Below are 8,932 nucleotides of genomic sequence, written 5' to 3'. Positions count from 1 at the left end.
CCGTCTTACTCGCCGCAGTGAGATGTACCACATTTCTATTTGAACTACGGTAACAATTTCTAAATTTGCTTCTATAGTTATCAATTAGCACATGCAGATTTTGTGCAATCCTGCATCCTCTTTTGGGGCGAGGCATTTTCTCTTTTTTTCCTTGTCCAATTTTCTGCAAACATGGACATTTTTCTCCTACAGTGAAGACTCTTCACCTTTACGGACAGACTTCTAATCCACCATTAGAGTGCAAGATGCTCATTTGTGTCGTGAGTCCCTGGGCACAGAGTGGGTGTCCTAAACTTAAAATACAAGATCAGAATCCGGAATCTTAACTCAGAGCTTTAGCAAAATTGATTCGTGTGCTCAGTTCTAAAGATCCCTGATTGTATCTGAGCACCCACAAATACCTTATTTTCTCCTTTCTTGCTCTTTGTGCCTTGATCAAAAACAAAAGTCCTAGATATCTCCTGCAGTAGTTTCACGGGATTTATAGCTCTGATGCATCCCAGTCGTTCCAGTGATATCTAGGGGTGTTGATGATGCTTTTCCTGAAACCGCATGCTGTATTAGAGCTAAGGCATTTCAAAATCTCCGAAAAGGGTTTCAAACAGTTTCCCAGAAAACAGCACTTGAATTTTCTAAAATAAGCAGCACTTGAATTTCTTAAAAGCTGCCTTTGAATAGGAGGAGGCACTACCATATTTAGCTGCTAGAACGTAGACAGAGATGTCTTACAGAGAATAATACTGCTCCAGGCTTTATTTTGACTGAGCTGATGTTTAATTAAATATCTCCTTTCGGCACTGGAAGCAAGGTAAGTGATTCTTCCACAAGGATGTCTGAGCAAATGAATTTCAAGTGCGCAATAAGGGTCAGAAATAGAAGCAAATTTGATGGTATGGTTTCTGGGTTTTAAAGGAAGCTTTAGATGTAATTTAATTTTTTTTTTTAAAAAAAGGAACACTAGGGATGGATGAATTAGCAGTTAAATATTTTAAAAGCAATCTTGGCAACATTACTGAAGCAATACCAAAATGGAGTTTCAATCATATCAGTTAAGAAATTAAGGGCTAGGCTAATGTTTACTGTCACCACCCATCAGTCTGGCATTGTGGCTCAGAGTTGCCTAAGCAGAAACAGAACTTGCATGGACGGTGTTGAATGGAGCTGTTCTTGAAGATTTTTATTTTTATTTTTTCATGTCAACTAATCAGAGGAAGGTCTCCTAAGAGGTATGAGGAGGCAGAGGAAAAACACGACTCTTCTAATAGCTTCTGGTTTGTTTCTGGAGCTTTTTACCTTTGCATCCTTGCATGGATTGTTGGGACATGAAGATCTCAGATAGGGTTTGCCACTGCATGAATCCCCACACTTATAAATGTCAAGAGTGTGACAGTTCTTATCTGAGTCCCATGTACAAAAAGAAGCTAGATCAGCTGTAAGGAAGCAACTGCATCTTTTCTTCTGTGGTTGTAAAGATGTACAAGTTGTGGCCCAGAGACTGATACTGATGTACAGTATTAGAAGAATAGAAATAGGATTCCCCTTAACCAAATGACAACATTGGCAACATGTGAACGGACAGCTTATAGCTGCAGACTTTCTTTGGATAAATATAATGTTATCTGGAATGAGTTTACACAGAATATATTAGGTTATTGACAGTTATATGTTTATTAGGATAAAACAATATACACATCTGTATATTAATGTATGGGACGTGGGTGGTGCTGTGGTGTAAACCACAGAGCCTAGGGCTTGCCGATCAGAAGGTCGGCAGTTCAAATCCCCGCAATGGGGTGAGCTACCATTGTTCGGTCCCAGTTCCTGCCCACCTAGCAGTTCGAAAACAAGCCAAAGTGCAAGTAGATAAATAGGTGCTGCTCTGGTGGGAAGGTAAATGGCATTTCTGTGCGCTACTCTGGTTCACCAGAAGCTGCTTAGTCATGCTGGCCACATGACCTGGAAGCTGTCTGCGGACAAACGCCGGCTCCCTCGGCCCATAGAGTGAGATGAGCGGTGCAACCCCACAGTCGTCAGCGACTGAACCTAACGGTCAGGGGTACCTTTATCTTTACCTTTATATTAATGTATGGTAATGTAACAGTATTTTTTTTCCTTTATCACTCTCTTTCTTTCTTTCTTTCTTTTTTTCCTCACTCTATCTTTTTATAAATGAGATTCTTCTAATATTTTAAAGGGGGAATGTGTACACGGAGTTCTCTGGTGTGCCAGTGGCAATCTCTTTCAGTGCCTCGGGTGCGAGAAGAGAACAAAACCAGCTGTTTTAACACTGAAGGCCAAACTAGGTAAGGCACCCTTCACACAATTAGCAGTTGCGTAAATGGGTTTGTTTGTTTGTTTTGTTTTGTTTTTAAAGCGAGCTGCGAGCGCAAAGGGGCTGATCTTGATAAGGGTAGAGCAGAGCAGTTTCAGTTCCTGCAGCACTCCTGACCCAGACTGGGCGCCTACTATTTGCAGTGGAAGAAATGCTCCCATTCAATGCCAGTAAAGGCTCCCCACCCAAAGTCAACACTACCCACCATAGTCCCTGCTGCTCCTGCTATTGGGTATCCAATAAGTGACGGATGCCTGCAGAGCAGACAAAGCAAGAAGGAAAACGAAGGAGGTAAGAGTAGAGAGATAGCCCTGTGAGGTAAAGGAAAATGAGTCTTTTTCAAAATTAAAAGAAGGATTTGAATAAGAATACCGAAGTTGGCAAACGGACTGTACTGAAGATTTACTCTTAGGTAGAAATAGCTGTCACAACACAAAAAGAGTGCATTACAGACATCCAAGTGTCCCTCAAAGTTTCCAGGGACAGTCCCAGATTTACAGAAGCCATACTGGTTTCTGATTTGATCCCAGAATGTCTTGCTTTTCCTTGTTGTTGTTTAGTCATTTAGTCATGTCCGACTCTTTGTGACCCCATGGACCAGAGCACGCCAGGCACTCCTGTCTTCCACTGCCTCCCGCAGTTTGGTCAGACTCATGTTGATGGCTTCAAGAACACTGTCCAGCCATCTTGTCCTCTGTCGTCCCCTTCTTCTTGTGTCCTCAATCGTTCCCAACATCAAGGTCTTTTCCAGGGAGTCTTCTCTTCTCATGAGGTGGCCAAAGTATTGGAGCCTCAGCTTCAGGATCTGTCCTTCCAGTGAGCACTCAGGGCTGATTTCCTTCAGAATGGATAGGTTTGATCTTCTTGCAGTCCATGGGACTCTCAAGAGTCTCCTCCAGCACCATAATTCAAAAGCATCCGTTCTTCGGCGATCAGCCTTCTTTATGGTCCAGCTCTCACTTCCATACATGCTTTTCCTTAGGATGTCCCTATTTTCATCAAAGAAATGTTGGAGGCTATGGAGTGATGCAACCCTCGAGCCAAGGAGATAAGTAACTATACAACCTTTAGAAGACATCTGAAGGCAGCCCTGTTTGGTGAAGTTTTTAAATGTTTAATGTTTCCTTATGTTTTTATATATGTTGGAAGCTGCCCAGAGTGGCTGGGCAAAGCAGTCAGATGAGTGGGGTATAAATATTATTATTATTATTATTATTATTATTATTATTATTATTATTATTAAACAGGACGTCCCTATTTCCATCAGAGAAATGTTGGAGGGCATGTTCATAGTGTGCAATTCAGTATGAGCCAGCGTAGTTAGCATGTTGGACTAGGACCTCGTAGGCCTGGGTTCAAATCCCTACTCAGCCATGAAGCTCATGGGGTAACCTTGAGCCACGAACAAATAGTCTCTCGGGGGGGGGCGGTGTTGTAAGGATAAAAGGGGGGTGGGGTGAACCATGTACACCACCTCGAGCTCTTTGGAGAAAAGGTGGAAGATTTATGTAATAGCAAGCCAGAGTCATATTGTTGGGCTGTTGCTTTGGCTGCTCCCTGCACACACTCTTGCTTGCTAAAAATGACTCCTATTCTTCCTCTGGCAGGGAAAAGTTAACTACCCCCACCCTTTCTTTCAGATTCCCGAGTCTTGAAAGATGCTCTGACAGTTCCTCTGGGCTCGCAATGTGGCTGTGGAATATGTGGTGGGATTGTTTTACATAGCATTTGTATCTGCCATCAGTTGTCATCCCTCTTTGGATGATTCACAACTCAGAAATAAGTTGAGACAAATGTGTGTGTGTTGTTGTTGTTAAAAAAAATAAATCCTAGATGTCCATGCCTTTTCCATTGTTCCACTTTAGAGAGCTTTGTATTTGTCACAGGAAACTGGATAGTTAATATACGGCAATAAATCAGAGCCAGGGTGGTGTAACTGGAGTCCTATATATACCACTGTATATGTATATACAGTCCTATATATACCACTGTAGATGTATATATATCTGTTTCCACAGAAGGAGACAAACTACTCAGATGCAGTCACATACAATCACTGGTTCTCTTCCTTCGGTCTCTCTCTCTCTCTCTCTCTCTCTCTCTCTCTCTCTCTCTCTCTCTCTCTCTCTCTCTCTGTCTCTCTGTCTCTCTGTCTCTCTGTCTCTCTGTCTCTCTGTCTCTCTGTCTCTCTGTGTGTTTTATTTGGATATTTTGTGTTGTTCAATTTGATGTTTTAAGATAGGCTGCAGAAGAACCGCCTAGAGATTTCTTTAAAAAATAAATATGAAAAAATGATTCAAATTAAAAAAATAAATGAAATAATAATGCAAAGTGGCGTGCAAGCCTAATCTAGTTTCCATTGGTTACAGGTAGGTAGCCGTGTTGGTCTGACACAGTCAAAACAAAATAAAAAAATCCTTCCAGTAGCACCTTAGAGACCAACTAAATTTGTCATAGGTATGAGCTTTCGTGTGCAGGCACACTTCTTCAGATACACAGTTTCCATTGGAAAGCTAAAAATCCCAAAGTTTAAAAATCCCAGAGCTTACAACCAAATTCTTTATTAAAGCTGGGTTACCTTCTTTTATTTGGTCAGCTGTGTACAGCAGCAATTGGTGGTGGGCAGGCAGAGATTGCTATAAGAGCGTAGATCTGGGCTGAACATTAGGACTGCCATCCTGATGGTAGCAGCAGTTCAATAATAGAACCCGCGTATCTAGATTTGTGGTGAATCGGTTAGGGATTCTCTAGTTCTGGGTTGCCTGTCATAGAGCAAGGACTTGGACTAACAAGACCCCTTCCAGCTCTACGATTTGGCAGGAAGGATGTTGTAAACCGAAACCTTCTGCCCCATTAATTTCACTTGAAGTATCAGCTGTAAGGGTCAGTTTCCTTATTTACATCAAGCGAAACCAAACCAAAGGCTTTTTCTGCTCTGCTTTATATTCTCTCATCAAGGGCTCTGCATTATTTAAGCAATTCGTGAGCAGCCTTTAGCTAAGACTTAGATTCTTTGAAAGCACTTGATTAGCTGAGCAACTCCTCACTGTGAGCTACCAAAGGAGGAAGAAAATTACTTTAGTAAATATCAAAGGGTTTGGCATTAATCCAGCCATTCTAGAAGGTGCAAGTGCTTTGTTTTGATTTTGATTTGAAAACAATTATTTGCAGCATTTGCTGCAAAGCAATTTATTGTTGCAAATCAGAAGGCTGTCTTTGGAGATGGCAGTCTCAGTCTTAACATGCAAGGAGTATATATATATTCCGGTTCCTACCTCTGTTCAGCAAATGTTGCACCAGAGAAATATAGTAGACGTTGGTAGCAGCAGGCATAGATGTTTACCGCACATGATGGAAAGGAGATTCGGACAAGGAGATAATTCCTGCTTTCATCAATAGCAATTTAAATTCAAATGCATAGCTATGTAGAAGATAGACCCATGGTCAGCCTTAGCAGTGGTAGTCCAGAATGAAACCTTGCTGAGGCCACAGACTGAAGCCTATGATGAAAATGTCATACCTCTCAACATTTTGGGAGGGCAGTTCAGGGCACCCCCTCCCACACCGTCCCACTGACCTATGTCACTCGCCTGTCCACTCCCCCCCCCTTTGTCAGCTATCATCCTCCTCCACAGCCTTGGGGGAGCGTCAGGAGTTGCCATGGGGACCAGCGTGGCCTAGCGGAAGGCTGCATAGCCTCCTCCTCCTCCGGTGCCACATACATATATATTTCCAGAAACCAGCTTCCTCAGTTTTCCAGCTTAAGGGGGCTGTCAACAGATTATTATTTTTCTGGAATGAAATAACACAGAAATGAATGCTAAATGTGCTCTTTATGCCTAAAGTTTTCTGGAAGTGGCTCTTTATGTCATGTGAAAAGCTCAAATATAATGTGGAAATGAAGAGTTAGGGAAATGAAGCAAACTGCTCTGGAAAATTGAGGGAGTAAAGTGATGGAGTTTGGGCTGGCATACTTGCATACAATTCTTTCCCGCCATTTTCACAGGGAAAGCAAAGCGCAGGTGTGCGGAAAGGGTGGCGGAGTAGCAATGTTGTCCTATGGCATTCATTGTTGTGTCGCGCCATTCCCACTGGAGTAAATTGAATTGAGTATGGCATGCCAATATATTAGTCAAAAAACCACTGTTCCCAAAGGCATCGGGTACTGTAGTGTGAAAGGAACATTGGAGACTGAGGCAGAAGTGCTAGCGTTATAATCAGGAAAACTTAACAAAGTATTCCCCACAAAATATTCCGACTGCACCCCTAGTCAATAAAGTGAGACATACTTCTGAGTAAACCATGCATAGGATCAGTGCCTGTGAATAAAGTGAGACTAACTTCTTCGCAAGACATTTTCAATTTTGTTCAGGACTAATAAAAGTGTTTCCAGACTAGAAACGTTTGTGGGCTTATTTACAAGGCCAATATACACACATGGGGGCAAACTTGATGAAGGGAATCTATGAAAATGGGGCAGGGGAAGAAACCTCCTCTCCTTTTCATTATAATGCACATGACATAGCTCATAACATTGTGTACAATAAACATTGAAGTTAAATTGAGCATTTACTTTTTTTATATAGGAAGCTGATATCTCGGATAACAATGTTTATGCACCGGTGATGTCCTTCACTGAAATAGCTTGCCTTTCTAATGAAGAGTAATATTTTGAATGAATGCATTATTCATACAATGGCTCTATAGCTTTCATCATTTTTCTACTTTGGTTACCATCTTCCAATGTGTCACTTTATTCTTCACCTTGACAAAGTGTAATATATGAAGTAAAATGGTTTCCATGGTCTAAAATGGTGTTTGCATAATATATGGGAGATATTTCTCAGCCTCTCTTCTTCAACAGTTCTGTCACTAATTAAATGGTGTCCGCGTGGCATTTTTGGAAGTATGCTTGTAGTATAAATGTTCCTATTGGAGAAAATCTATTGTTATTGTGCATGCCACAACAGGAGATTCCCTTTGAAAATCCACTACCCAAATTCACATCCTGCTTACTCCGCATGCCCTTCTGTTCTTCGTGCTTTCAAAATCTTTTTTAAAAAATTTGTCTCCACAGAGGTATTTATGCATGTGCTTTGTTTGGCGCAGGAACACTGGGCTTTTTGGTCACAATACAACACAAAATTAGGCCTGCATATCACATTGAAATCCATGGGCTTAGACAATGTCTAAGTCTGTGGCAAATGCCGACGCTTTGATTTTATAGCAAATGCTTAGTTGTTTTCATACATTGATTCATGTGATAAATAGTTCAGCCACAGTGGTTCAGGCACAGATAACCACAAGGGTGGATCGCTGCAGTGCACTCTATGTGGGACTGCCCTTAAGGCTGATCTGGAAGGTGTAGGAGGTCCAGAATCTAGCAGCTAAGCCGCTACCCAGTGTTGGTGTACTGCACTGGGCTTCATGACCAACTTGGGAGAATGCCAGGCAGCTGTGTTCTTCCCCCTCAAGCGCCCCTTGCGATGATCCATCACTTCTCCGTCCCGATGTGCTCCTGCGACACATATCCGAAGATATGTGCACACAATACTGTAGCAGAGTCCAAGCAGATACTAGGCATAGAGGTGCGGAATCTAAGCTAATTTATTATACAGGATCAAGTGTTTAGATAGATAGATAGATAGATAGATAGATAGATAGATAGATAGATAGATGATAGATAGATAGATAGATAGATAGATAGATAGATAGATAGATAGATAGATAGATATCTTTATTTCGGCTATAAGCCCACAGAAATAAAAATAGATCAAAAACATAAAACACACATACACATTTCCGATACATAAATAAAATGTAACTATAAAATGATTACACCACCACGTAGAGGGGGCACAATCTTTAAATATCACATATGATTACTGATAATAAATCAAATAATATGTTAAAATTCAAAAATCGTGGAGCATTCCAGTTCGCCTTTTGTGCGAAATAACTGAAATCAGAAATCTTGCTACCTGTGATGTTCTGTGTGGGTCATTGTCTTGAAGCACGCATGCTAAATGGGACTCAGATGGTTTATCCACTATCTCCAAAATTATTGGATTTAGAATGCTGGTCCGAGCAACAGTGTGCAGGGGGCAATTAAACATTACATGGTAAAGGGATTCTATTGATTTATTATCGCAAGCGCATAAAACGGAAACTTGGCCTTTGGAGAACCTGTGGCTCAATACATTAGATGGAAACACATTGAACCTCGCTTTGGTGAATGCAAATCTATGTGACGCAACGGAAAGGGAGGACAGATATGATGGAATCTGAGGCATAGGAGAAATGCCAAGGTTCAACGGAGAACAAGTTCCTACACCCATCATAAGGAAGTGTTACAGAACAAAGGCAACATGGCTCCTATCTCCTTCTCCGAGAGAACAGAGAGAGAGAACAGAAAAAGCAAAAGTACAATTCATAAGAGAACAGTGTTAACTGAACTTCTGTTCTCATGACTCCAATAGTATGGAATGTCAACACAGACATGTGATGAAAACAATCGCCCATCAGCAGTGGAGAGAATGAAATTCCAACAACCAGAGTGGCCTACTGCCGGCATAGAACTCCTTCCCTGAAAGAACTACA

General features: G+C 41.5%; 1 long non-coding RNA gene across 2 annotated transcripts; it reads left to right on the top strand.

The window, feature by feature from the left end:
- The first annotated feature begins 822 nt into the window (after nucleotides 1-822).
- Nucleotides 823-7,129, top strand: LOC148686183 (uncharacterized). 2 transcript variants are annotated; one of them, XR_015948866.1, is made up of 3 exons: nucleotides 823-2,303; nucleotides 3,315-3,429; nucleotides 3,973-7,129. It is a non-coding gene; the product is annotated as an uncharacterized LOC148686183 (long non-coding RNA). The 2 variants fall into 2 exon arrangements; XR_015948867.1 differs by lacking the exon at nucleotides 823-2,303 and adding an exon at nucleotides 2,317-2,623.
- The last annotated feature ends 1,803 nt before the right edge of the window (nucleotides 7,130-8,932 follow it).

Source organism: Zootoca vivipara, chromosome 3, assembly GCF_965207765.1.
Source record: "Zootoca vivipara chromosome 3, rZooViv2.hap1.1, whole genome shotgun sequence".
NCBI classification, from domain to species: Eukaryota; Metazoa; Chordata; class Lepidosauria; order Squamata; family Lacertidae; genus Zootoca; species Zootoca vivipara.
This window is presented reverse-complemented; position numbering and strand designations above follow the sequence as displayed.